The sequence below is a fragment of the Ambystoma mexicanum genome, chromosome 6p (assembly GCF_040938575.1).
Source record: "Ambystoma mexicanum isolate Mex_15411 chromosome 6p, UKY_AmexF1_1, whole genome shotgun sequence".
NCBI classification, from domain to species: domain Eukaryota; kingdom Metazoa; phylum Chordata; class Amphibia; order Caudata; family Ambystomatidae; genus Ambystoma; species Ambystoma mexicanum.
Window position 1 is genome coordinate 522832244 of NC_090935.1, and position 14022 is coordinate 522846265.

Genomic DNA, 14022 nt, shown 5'->3' on the forward strand with positions numbered 1-14022 from the left:
ACAAACAAAATACAATACAATTGGGCATTCTTGGTATCTATAGTTTGTTCCATATGGGAGTCAGTGGCAGAATCATAATGAGAATGTCCTTCAATTGTTACAAATCTTTACATACAAAGACATCTCACATATGAAATAATCTATGCTTGTACATAGCCATCTCTGTTAGGAAAATGGCAGACTATAAAAACTGTGGTAAAATAACAACCAAGGTGTTTTGAAAAGTCATTCAATGGACGACCACTGCAGCTGGCCAGCACCAACTCCAGTAAAGTGAAGTCCTTTGCCTGAACTCAAGAAGACCCTTGTTGGTGCTTCGACCTATGGACCAGTGGGCACAACCAGTCCCAGCCCCCGCTCTGACCATGTGTGAGTGGACCTCTGATCGCCATACCCAAAACAGGACCACCTCTTAAGAATAACCAGATTCTCTCCGAACCACACGTTTCACAATTTAGCACACTGGGAGGCACCATCACACCAATAAGAAAGGAAAGCCTGAGTTCTGAGCATTCTCCTTGGTGACAGGTACTTCCCTTATCTGCTCCCCTTTCATCATTTAGCACTCATGTCGTTTCCTGTACAGGTGCTAGTGGTGTCTTTAGTTTTTTTTTCTTTAAAAAAAAAAAAAAAAAAACTTCCTTTGTGGTGCGGCTTGGCTCCAACGGTGCTGGTCTCTAGGTGCTCAGGCGGATCTGTAAACAAAGAGGTGGGGTTGTGTTAGTGGATGAAGAGGGCGTAGGAAAGTGAGAAGGTGGTGTGCTGTTGGCAGCTTCAGTTCGGTTTTCACCGTGTGCTGAGCTTGGTTGTGAATATAGGATCGAAGCAAGTCCTTGTGTGCTGTTAAAGTCTATGTGTTGATTGTTTGTTGTTGCGGTGTGAAGTGCATGCGGTTTGCTGCAAGAGAAGTGGTTGTGTAGGTTTTTGTGTAAGTTAAGTATGCAGCAATTTGAGGTTTTGCTTAGTGGGTTATATGTTTCTTAATCCTTGTACTTTTGTTTATGTATCCGGTTTTCATACTGGGTTGGCATATTCTTTCTCTTTCCTCACTGTCTAGTTCTAGGGCGATGGCATGGCTAGTTCTTAGCTAAGTTATTTGAGTTTAGTACACCCGGTAGGGCGAGCATTATCCCCTAGTTTGAACATGGTGTTATATTATCATTCCCCGTTCCTTCCTATCTATTTACTGTCGGTGGCCCATTGGGTAGGTATACTCTTTATCTTCCCTTTTCTCGCTGTCTAGTTTCTAGGGTACTGGCGAGGCTGGTCCCCAGCTAAGTTATTTAGCTTAGTACACCCAGGTGGGCGAGCATTATCCCTACCTAGGTAGTGGTGTTCTATTATCATTCCCTGCTCCTTCCTATCTATTTACTGTCAGTGGTTCACTGCTGCCTATGATTACAGTGTGGGCTAAGGTGTTATTGCTGGGAACATACCTTGCCTTCCTTCCCGATAGATCTGTGGATGTTTTTGGTATGATTCTAGGTGCTCTATCTTTCAATTGATAAGTGGATATGTTGTAGATCTGTATACCCTTACTTCTATTAAGGGTCGAAGGCTTAGGGAATAAGGGATAGGTTCCTCTCTCATGCATCAACATCAACATAACAAATGGATATCCTTGACCGCACTGCTGGAGCCCCAATTGCACCACAAAGTTGAGTTTCTTCCTTTTTGACAATAAAATTCAAAAAATGAGTCCTGTGTAGGTGCTAATGGTGATATTAACCGCGGCAGCAGCCTGACCCTGCCGGTAATGGCACCACTGCCCAAGTTAAGGGTCCAACGCCTCGGTTAATATCTCCTTTTTGTAACAGTTGGCATACTCCCACGTATTTTGTTACAAAGTCATCCCCCCAAACATGATTGGTTAATCCTATACGGAGAAATCTAACTCCACTCATCGCCCACACTCTCATTGAATACATTTATTTTACCACAATCCCCTTTCGACATACTTTTGCATTCTCATATTTACAGCACACCCCTTTTCGGGGGCTTTCAGAATTAGGCCATGACATCATCGCATGGTTGCATAGTCACACAAAAACCCTAATATATTACAAGTTCCATCTGGGCAGGGACCTCTAAGCCAGGTCGGGATGCACATGGTCTTTGCAAGTAGACTTCAACAATGCGAGGAGGGAGAGAAAGAAGTTCCTTTTGAACTGGCGATAAGCTGTTATCCGACCTAGACTTGCTGGCATCCTCATTTCACTCTAATCTATTACTACAATTTCAGCACGCATTCCCTGAGAACCTGATCAAAACCCATCAACTATTTGTCCACTCTGCCCTTAAGCATCCCTTGCATAGAGTGCATTACCTGGCCCCTAACCGACTCCACCAGGTGGCAGGACTTCCATGCACACTGAATAACAGACTCCCACATACAAAGATTACATCTCCTCTCCACAATAGCACCAAGTCATCAAACCCGTGCCTGGCTGCAACTGACCATCTTGATGTTATTGCAGCTGCCCGAATGCAGTTAGTTGCCTTCACCCCACCCTTAAACCTCTATTAACCAGCTCCCTGGTCGCACAGAATTATCTCGCCACCCAAGGTTTCTGTGGCCTGCACTACCCCTAGCTATAAGGGGGGACCCGCTGTATACTGATTTGTGTATTTGCCATGTACCCCTTGTTCACCAAATATCCCAAACACATTTCCCTGGCAAACCCCTATGTATATGTATGTGTATGTATGTTCAAGACTACAGCGGCCCCCCCACAGTGAATTCTCCATCCACAAATCGCCTTTCTCGCGTACTCATATGAAGCTCCTTGCTTCCTATCTTTAGGCGCCACGTGGCACGCCATGCAAATGGATTATGTTCATGTTGTATCAGCAGTGTGATGAGTCATGCCGAGTCATCGCAGAAACCCTGCCTGAAGTCTCCTCCCAGGTAGCCAGGGGAAGGCAGCCGCTACCTGATCCTAACCCTGGGCTTGGTATGAGCCGGAAGGATCACCTGGACAGAGAAGGGCCCCAAGGGAATAGGACGACTCAGGAGAGACGTGGTATTTTTCTTCCTCCAAGGAGAGTTTTCCATGATACCAGAATATTTAATGGCTTGGTGTCAGAGTGAGGCTTCCATTCCCAACGCTACCCACCTTGCTGGTAGGATAGTGAAAACTGTTGTGATCAACATGGGAATCGGAGCATAAATACTCTAGTATCTGATGAATATGATTCTCCCTTAAGTCTGAACCAACCATTAATCCCTCTAAAATCGCTTCCTAAAGGTGTATTCAATAAGAAAAGTGAATTAAATAACCTTGAAAGCTATTCTCGGATTATAGAAAGTAACCAAAACATTGGGGACTTAAAGTTCCACAATGCCTTAAGTACTGAGACTAGGAAGAGGGACGCAGAGGCACGAAATTGCAGTATGCGGTTATGTGATTCTGATGAACCACACCTGAGCGGGACTATTGGGTATTTAAAGCCCCCTCAGGTGCAGGCCATTAGAACAAGAAGGTGGAGCAGTAGTAGAAGTTCTGAGCCATAGTTGCAGCAGCTGAAGCAGGGGAACGAAGATGACTGAGCCGCCGCCAATGTTGAAGCGGATGTCGGTCCTCAGAGGGTCTTTAACCTGAAGAGCAGCGTTTGAGCAGTGGGAAGCAGTGTTTTGATAGGCTGTTCCCGGTGGTTGGCGAGCACTAGAGTGCAGGAGGAGCAAGTTGGGCCACTTTCCCGAGCGGCGTGTGCCGCTGGATCATTATCAGAGCCATCTGATTTTCTAAGAGAATCAGAAGTAGCAGAGGCCGTGGTTCAAGCAGACGCATGTACAAAGACCAGTGAATTGGCCTGTATTGAGTAACCCCAGGACGCTGCATAGTGGAACGCTGACCACTAACCAATATTTTCAATATCAAACTAATGCAAGAAAGTCTTATTGGCATTACAATCACTTTAATGGCAAGCCAGAAAAGAAAGGTTACAATTAGTATTGCCAAGACGAAGGTGGGTAATATTGAAGCCATATAAAGATATGCATGGCCAAAGTACAGAGGGCAATACTGAAGAGGATCAATAACCACCATTGCCAAAGTAAAGAGGGGGCAAACCTTCAGAAAGCATATAACCCACATTGGCAAAGTAATAAGAGAACAATACTGCAGAAAGATTGTAAGAAGTGCTCCCAGAATGAGGAGGAGGCAGTAATTGAGAAATACGCCAACCAGAATTGCCTAAGCTAAGGAAAGGCAAGTGTTATAAAGCCATTATCTGCAGTTGTTTCATGTGAAATTGAGAGGTTGAGTGGCAGGAGAGAAGCCCCTCTGTATAAGAGGTATAAAGTAGGAGTGGAACATAACCTGTGTTGCATGTGTCAAATAAAACAGGGGAACAAAGTGCACCAATGTGTAGTGTTTCCTCACAGAAGTTGTGAATCTCAATGTTGTTGAAAGTCTAGGACTTTTCTAAAAGTATGAAGCAAGCCTCACCACAGAGTACTTGTAGTACTGTTAGGAGTTTTTTTCCTGCCAGGCGAGTATACCAGAAAAGGGATTGTTAGTGGTAGTACTGGCAGGTTAGTGAACCAGGAAGAAGACATTGAAGTACTGCTTTGTGGTTATGAAGGAAAGAAAGTGGTAAAGCCAATATTGTGTTAGATGAACTGTGATCAAAACCATCCTGACAAGAACCACGTTGTGAATCCAGAAGAATTGTGAAAGTGTTTGTATTCAAGGAGGAGATGAAGTGTTTTCTAAGAAGAAGTGATTTTGAGATATTGACTAGCCGTTGGAAAATAAGACACTTTGTTTTGTATAAACATTGGCAAAGGCCAAGTGAAAGACTTTTGTGGGGCAATGAGAACTTTATTAAAAGAACTTGGTCACAAAAAGGAACTCGTCTCATTTTTAACTTCGGTTGGAAATCCTGCTTTGTATCTGGGGAAAGGGATTCAACCCAGGTTACAAGGATACATAATTACGAGGTTTATGTTCAGTATAACTAACTTTTGTTAAACCTGAAGTGCCATATTCTACCTTTATGAGTTTAATGTATGTTTAAGTGTGAGGGACAGATTCATTTTAATAGAATGTTTTCCTTTAGTTCTGATTTGATGGGTAAAAAAATCTTCTTTAGGTTAGGAATAGTTAGGCGTTTGTCAACCGTTATGAGTTAATTTTGAAAAACCTTTACCAAGTTGTCCGCCCTCATTTCTGACCCCTCAAACCCGACTTGTCATTATGTTGCTTTGCGCATGCAAAACTAAAACGTATCCACTACATACAAGTAACACCAATAGCAACACTTATCCTGTTTCCCATTCTCATTAACTACACTAGAAACAGGCTAAATCTCAACATCACAAGAACTTTGCTGTTACTCCAGTCACCAATATGGCGTGCACAACGCAAACCCTTCTTTCCCATCAAGACCTTTATCAGCCACCCCAACACCCTTAGTTAATACATTAACTAATAAACCAACGCCTTGCTCTTCTAAACTATCTCCTTGGGGAAATAACCCACAAACATCACTCACACTAATCCCACTATGGGCATACGCCGCTTAACAAACCTGACTCGTCCCCCAACCATTTCTGCAATCTACCCACTGTTCCACACGATCATCCCACTTTGGTGGTGGCCATGAAACTGCATCTGAAATCCCAAGCAACCCTGGATCAATGTTTAACTCATTCTGTGATATGAAATGACAGTGGTCCTAGCTTGGACAGGGTCAGTCTTCATGGCAGCTGCTTTAGGTATTTCGGCAGAACAGCATCGTAAGTGCATCTGACTGGTACAAAAGATAATGAACAAAAAGACAAAAAATTGACATGAGGAGCTTCACAGCTATGCTCATCCAGGAAGGTACCCAATAGAAAAGCGAGTCCAACCAAGGGTCACTTGTAATTCCTGCTTCCTTCTCCATGACCCACCTTTGGTTATGTAATGCAGCAATTGTCTGTGCCAGTCCCATTTTCAGAATTGTTGGGAGGCATGTGTTGGCACACTCTCTTACGTGGCTGTTATGAGGTTGAGGATATACCCGTTTTGCAGTGCTATGAGCCTCAAGGGCCTCAGTTCTTCTTTTATTGCACTGAAAGCTGACTAGTAATAATTTACAAACCGTAGAAGTTCATAGCAGGTGACCTAAAGCCACTTTGCATTTGCGGTAGCTTGGAGCAAAAGGAGAAGAACAGAACATCTCAGGTTGGCTGAACAGTTGGTACTGCTAGGAATGTTCACCAGAGCTTCAGTAGACGCTTTGGATACGTTGTTTTATTCAGGAAAAGTCATTGAATTGTCAATTTCTGATACTAAGGACGCAAGGGGACCAGGGGACAAAATGGGCACAGATGTGGCTTTAGGTGTTGGGCAGACACGTATCAAATGGCTGCCTCAACCTGGGGCTCCTCCCCGCGCAATTATAGCAAAGATATTGAACTGCAGAGACAGGGAAAAGATCCTGGAATTCTTTCGGAAAGGCGGAACAATAACCCGGGCATCTGCAACTGTCACTGCTTACCTGGATTACACCATGCTGGTGCAAAGACAGCGCTACAGCTATGTGGCAGTGAAGAGAAGACTGCGAACAGCCGGATTCAAATATATGCTTTTGTACCCTGTGAAACTCAAGGTCCTGCACAAAGGCAAGGCACACTTTTTCGAAACTCCGGAGGAAGCGACATGCTGGCTTGATGACCAGGGCTGCTCAGAGTCGGAAGACGGTCCGGAGCGAGATAGACAGGATAAGTGACCCGATGCCATGTTTGTTGTTGGTGGGGCCGGATAATACTACAGTGCTGATGCCTGAAGGTAGTGAAAAGGACACGTTAGAAAAGTGTGGATACCAATTAATACACACTCTCACCAAATGGACTGGTTGGACTGGAATATGATAGTGAGCAAATCAGATATGAGCTGTAAATGCGCTGCGTTTTACAGTTCACTATAGGAAACAAAGGATGTGTGCGATCTATCCCCAGTAGTCAAATTAGTAGGAGCGCCAGTAGGGCGTTATCTCCCTGCTGTGTCCCAAGTATTGGCAGCAGCCAAGAAAAGGGCTAGATGCTGAGGTGCCTGAGATCCAGGGATGGAGCTGGGCATCAGTTGGGATGGGGGTGGGAATGCAAGAAGTTGGGGGATTGAGTTTGGGCTGGAAAGGGAGGGGGGAGGGAGGAAAGTTGGGGGAGTTGCAGAGTTGTGGGTTAGGTGTAGTTTAGGTTGGGGAACGAGTTTACGTACACGAGCGCTGGCGCTTCAGGCAGAGGAGGGAGAGACACAATGGGGGCACGGGACAAGGTTGGAAGATGGGGGACCTTAAGGTAATTTCTTGGAATGTCAGGGGGCTCAACAGCTACCTAAAAAGGAACAAGGGCATGATGTATTTAAAAAGGCAGAAAATAGATATTGCCCTAATACAGGAGACTCGCCTCACAAAAGAAACTGCATATTAGTCCCAAGGGTAGACTTGGTCAGGTCAGATAAGAAATCAGACAGACCCTCCCCTGCTGCCAAGGCTCTGCAGACTCTGTTGACAGATCTCCAGCTAGTGGATACATGGAGAGTGCACCACCCACAAGTCAGACAATATTCGCATTACTCTGCCCCACAGAATTTGCACACGAGGCTAGACTACATGTTTGCTACACAGGATATTATTGCAGAAATAATACAGACATAATACCAAGGTGAGGGTCCTATGACACCACTCGCCATTGGTAATAACATGGCAATACCGACCCCCAAAGGCTAGGATTCCAATGTGGCGGCTTAGAGCTGAAGCACTGAAAGATATAATGTTTAGGGAGGACCTGAGAAAAGAAATTATAAGATACTTCGAAAATAATACTGGGAGTGTCGAGTCGACCGGTACACTATGGGAAGCATTCAAAGTGGTGGTGAGAGGAATAGCTATATCCAAATCCAAAGGGCTACAGGGAGGCATAATCGGGGAACTGCAGAAGGCAGAGACAGAGCTAGACACAGTATTGAGTAAGGGAAGTAGCACTAAGGAGGAAAAGGAAACCATAAGCCAACTGCAACAGGAATGTGCAAGACATTGGGAGAGATTATGTAATCTAAACTACAAAAAATACGTAGAGGCAGCATGCAGGTGGAGACAACTCCGGGGAGGTTGCTGGCATGGTTGTATAAGAGTGAGACCACCGATCAGAGCAATAACGGGTGAGAATGGACAAATAGTGGACACCCAAGAGGGCGTAAATCGAGAGTTCCTTGAATATTATAAACAACTGTATGGAGATAAAGGATGGAACGACAGCAGGGAGTTGATGGACACACTGGAAGACATAGGAATGCCACAAATAAGCACGGAAAGACCTAGATGCCCCAATTATGATAGAAGAGCTACAAGCTGTGGTAGTGCAACTACCCACCAGTAAGACCCCGGGGGATGATGGACTCCCCAGTGAGTTTTATAAAATGTATAGAGATGAGGTGCTTCCCCCTGCTTCTAGCAATGTTAAATGAGGCATTTGGGAGGCTACCAGAATCCCTAAGAGAAGCGATCATCATCCCACTTCCCAAACGCAATAAGCCACGCAAGGATTGTGGATCGTACAGACCGCTATCAATGCTGAACCAAGACAGCAAAATGTTTATGGCGGTGCTGGCGAATAGAATGAAAGGGGGTCATAAGCAAATGAACACACCCTGACAAGTCCGGATATGTCCTGCATAGTAACATATCCGATAACCTCAGACGACTCCACCGGGTCATAGAGCACACAAAAGATTGCAATTGTATCGCTTGATGCAATAAAAGCTTTTGACTCCGTCAAATGGCCATGGCTGAGCGCAGTCTTGACTAACTATGGGATAAGACCTGGGTACCTCAGATGGGTCAAACTACTGTATAGTGCACTGCTAGCTAGAGTTAAGACTGGAGCAATAATTTCAGAGAGGTGGCAACTAAGTAGGGGCACTAGACGAGGATGCCCGTGGTCTCTGATGTTGTATATTTTAGCACTGAAACCTCTAGCAATATACCTGAGATAGCAGTATGAGGTAATAGGGATCAGTATAAAAGGGGAACCGCACTTAGTTTTGCTATACGCAGATGAAATGCTGCTGTACTTGCAATACCCTGAGGAAAACCTCCAATATATCCTGGAGGTGATGGAGCGCTTTGCGTTGCTATCCAGCATTGCAGTGAATCCTAACAATTCAAGTATATTCCCTTTTGGGGAGGTATGTAGCGGTCCCAAGTGATCAACTGCCAGTCTTACCAATACCATGGGAGATGAACACATTCAGATATCTAGGGATAGACCTCTATCATACGGTAGAGGCAGAACACCAGCACAACACTGAGAAGGCGGTAAAAAACATTGACAACCGCATGAGGTTCTGGACTAAGCTCCCCTTGCTAATGATGAGAAGAGGGGCACTATTGAATATGGTTGTACTGCCTAGATTATTACATTTCTTCGGGAACATACCATAACTGATACCAAGGCGGCTTTTTACTAAACTACAGGGCTTATGCAGGGAATTTCTATGGCACGGGACTAGGAACAGAATCGCCCTCTGCACGTTGCAGAACATGCATGATAAAGGGGGTATTAAACTGCCTAACTATGAGATCTATTACTTGGCTAGTCAATTACAATATATGGCCAAGTGGTTATCAGAAGACCCGACCTCAGAATCGAGATTGCTGAATCTGGAGTGTGTCCCGTTCTTCCTGAAAGAAGTGATATGGCTGCCTAAATTAGAGTTGAAAGATCGCCCAGAGATGTTGATACTGAGATGAAAGCTGGTCAGGTCATGGAGAACCCTACCCGGTGTTCTCCGCAAGTTCCGTTAGTGGCACTGACTGGAGGAGATGGGCAACTATTGAAGATGATTCGAAGGCATTGGGAAACTGTGGGGATTGTAACAGTGGGAGACGTATGGCAAGAGGGGGGAGATAAAGGAATTTGGGATGTTGGTGGATGAAACAGGGCTACATGCGGGGCAATACATCACATAGAATGGTACGGCGGATTAGAGCGACATGGTCTGAAATAACACTAGAGGAGCAGCCTTACATGGCCATAGAAGCGATATGACATAGCAGAAGGTGGGCATGAGATTTCCAGATTATATGAGCTATTGATGTCCAGAGTGGAGAAGGAAGTGGCTCAATTAAGACATGACTGGGAAGAAGTAGTTGGGGCATCCATGAGTGATGGGATGTGGGAGCGGGCTCAGGGGTACCACAAGAAAGTGTCCAGGAACGCGAGCCTACAGCAAATACAGCTATGTCACCCACAGGGCATATATGACCCCCCAGAGAATAGCTAAATTTAAGAATACAGAACGACAAACATGCCCCAAAAGCAGGGAGGAAAACGCTGGGGTGACGTATATGTTTAGGGCATGTCCAGAAATTGGGAAGTTCTGGGTAGAAATAGCTCACCGGCTAGATGAGAAAGGGATTAAGATAAATGTCAAATCAGTGTGGGCATGTATGATGGGAGGGTTCCCTAGACCACGCCAATCAAAGCATGTAAGCAAATTAAAGGACCTGGCATATATACTTGCTAAGCCTAGAATTGCCATGGGATGGAAGGCATGCAACAGACCAAGGCTAGAAGTCTGGTGGAGAGACCCTCAGAAATGGACTGAAGCTGAAACAGCAGTGTGGCAGGAAGCTGGAGATAAGGGAGGGGAGGAAGAAGCAGAAACCCTGATGGCTTGGAAACATTTAGTGGCCACACTCTATGGGCCGACCCAGGACTGGTCAAGCGACCAGGACTCTGTTGAGGATACAGAAAAAGGAATGCCTCTAGAAGAAGCAGATGCAGACCGCGAAGTGTAGTAGGCTCGAGTTGGGGGGTGGTCAAAGGGTAGGCAGTAGACATAGAATGATATATGCAAAATGTTGGAACATTGACATGTACTGCAAGTTTTGTTGTATGTTGATGGTTTGTGGTAAAATCAATAGTTTTTTTTAAAAAAAGTATAAAATGGCTCTTGGGTACGTAAGAATAGGCACTTGTAGTCTAGTGAGAATGCACAAACCTCACTAGGCTGGAGGCAATTGTCGATACGAAAACTGTCCTTGACTAAAACACATTAAGAACTGCTGATGTACCTCGAGCCAGGTCAGCAATGAGAAGCGTGCGGCTGCAGTTCCTAGAGAAAAACATGCGAGTAACTGGATCTTAACAGGTTTCTCTGGCTCCTTGCGACATGTCGGATATTTCAAATACTTATTCCAGACATTTCCACAATCTCGGTTGAATTGTGCCACCCCTTTTGAAAATCCCCTGATTCCTCCAGATTTACAGCTCTTCGCCCCTTGCTGCATCAATTATTCACAATAGGCCCTTCCTAGCTCTTCTGGACTCTTTGCGTACAGTGCACAGCCTTCTGCCCTTTGCAATGTCTGGTCGAACACTCCTCGTCAATAGCTAAGACAGAAGGTGGGATGGACTGCCCTTGAAACTGCCCTCGGACTCTGCACAGGGCTATGTGCACCAGGCACAGTGCCTCTGCTAACTTTATCTCATCTGGAATAAACAGCAGAAACCTGGGAGATAAGGGAGCAATTGTAGCAAGATCCTGCAGATCTCTCCCCACCCTCCTCATATGCTTGTACCAAACAGTAGCTGCTGCAAAGCCATGTGCATCCACTATTGGATCTAAACTGTCATTATCGTAATCTCTGATAAAGTCTGGATCAATATTTCTGTGCTCTAGATAACACTTTACCAAATTCTACAGTTCTAGACAGGTTAAAAATATTCACATTCATATTGTCGGTCATGCCTGGACAGAATAACAAGAAAAGTGATGAACAAAAATCAAACATCATAGCATGCATTTTAAGTCCGAGTTTCTACTCTGTATTTTTGATAAGTCTCTGGTTTCTATTAGCTCCCCCCTTTTCCACTGGAACGAACTACCAATCCTTAAGGCATACTTAACTGTGAGACTGCTCTTGCGCTGGTGGAGGGGCACCAGTATCCCTTCACACGTCACCAATATGGATCCAGTTTGTTGCCGTCCACTTTCACAGCAGTCTGCGTTGTGAAAATCACTCGAGGCCCATGGAAACGCTTTTTGTTTCAGCGTCTCCTGAAGGAACAGACCTAAACCATGTCCCCTGGGAGCAACTGCGACGTATGTGCACCTTCGAATTCTTTGATGTTTTCTCTTATTGACTGTTGATGGAAGAACACAACCTGTGAAGATAGAAGTCTGACACTCTTGGTTAAAGCCCCAAGGTATTCCCTTAACTCCTCCACAAGAATCTCTGCTGTCGTGCAGGCAAAAGTGGTTTCGCCAGGCTGATTTCTAAAATAAAATAAGGCTAATGGTAAGCAGTAAAGCCAATTCTTAAAACGCTAAAATAAACTTTAAGAACTGTTTAAACGCTCCATGAGTCTATTGGCCTGAGGGTGATACACCAAACACAACCTGTGCTTGATCCCCAAGAGTTTAGTGATTTCTGAAAATAAGCCATTAAAGAAGTGGGTCCCATTGTCAGACTTCAGGATCTCACAAATTCCCCAGCGTGGAAATACCTCCCTCCCCACCAATTTTGCTGCAGACTTAGCATCGGAGTGTAAGCAGGGACCAACCTCAAGCCATTGGAAAAAGGGAAAACCACCACAATGAGATATTGAAAATGATTACATCTTTGTATCGTATTTACAAAATTGATATGGAGCTCCCGAAAAGGCCCTGCAGGACGGGGCAAAACTCCTCTTACCATCTTCATGGTGTTTCCAGGATTGAATTCCCTACAAAAAATACAGTTCTCTACACATTTGCTCACCTGTTCTTGGAGGTTTGGTATAAACCATTCCTCCTGGAGCTCTGCTGCTATTTATTGCTGACAAGTGTGCGACAGGTTATGTAGTTGCTCTAGAGTCACAATAAATTGCTTTACAGGCATTACTACCTTCCCCGTAAGCTCCTGTCTCCACAGCAAAGCCGTGGGCAAGATAGGAAATCCCCTCTCTGCCCAAAGCTCCTCATCTTTGTGCTCTTACTCCTACATCCCCTTTCCTCCATACTGCAGGGGCGCCCCTCGCTAGGGACGGGAGACGGAACCTTTTTCACCAGAAAAAACCTTCACTTTAAATTTAGAGGCGTGGCCCTGACTCTGCCCACCTGCACCACTCCTCGGTCCCATTTTCCGCGTCGACAGGAATTTGCCGATTTCACCAGCGCTCCTGGGTCTGGCTTCGGCCTTGTAATATCACACGCTCTTCCCCGGATACTTTATTCTGTCTTTTGTCTTCTCTTTTTTATTCAATCATGTACTCGGTCCTCTGGCGCCATGCTCCTCCCTGGCGTATGTCGACGTCAGCGCCCTTTAGCAGGTGTCCAGCCTGTGAAGGGGTCTTCCCTACCTCCGACCCACATGCTCTTTGCCTCTGCTGCCTTGGCCCTGATCACGGCTGGGAGGGTTGTTCCGCGTACGACGTGCTTACACCTCATGCTCGGAAGAACAAGTTAGCTTGGTGGAGGGAGCTATTCGAGAAGTCGCTTCCAGAGGACTTGATGGCCTTTGTCAGACACAAATCAAAGCCCAAGGTAGGGCCTGTCATGATCCCAGGAACCCCCAAGGCTCAGGGAGGAACCTGGCCCGAGAAGCTGTCGGCCTGGCGCAAGCACAGGTTGCTGCCTGTGTCTTAGGCCCATCCAAAATGGCCCCGGGCTAGACCAGTCAGTGATATCCAACATGGTCTCCAGAGGGCCAATGTACAAGTTTCCATGGTGGTCTAGTGGTGCTGGGTGGGCCCAGGGCTAAATAAACCCCACCCTGGGCCACACCCAGCGCTTAGCGCTTTCTCTGGCTGCCTGCATGACGCTTGCCTGTCACGGATCACCTCCTCCGTTCTGCACTACGGATCAAGACATCTGTAACCTGTTCTGCGCGACGTGTCAAGGCTTCGTGACTTCAGTTCTGCACAACGCATCAGCCTCGGGAAGCCAAAGACTTCACGACGCGAGTCAAGATCACTCCAATTACTTACCGGAACGCATGTGGACCGCGGGACTCTTCTGACTCTGTATCTGCAACGCCTATTGGATT

General features: G+C 45.7%; 1 protein-coding gene across 4 annotated transcripts in view; it reads left to right on the forward strand.

Moving 5' to 3' along the window:
- The window catches only part of KIF2A (kinesin family member 2A), a 1079703-nt gene that overhangs the window by 775134 nt on the left and 290547 nt on the right, over window positions 1-14022 (forward strand). The window lies entirely within an intron of this gene.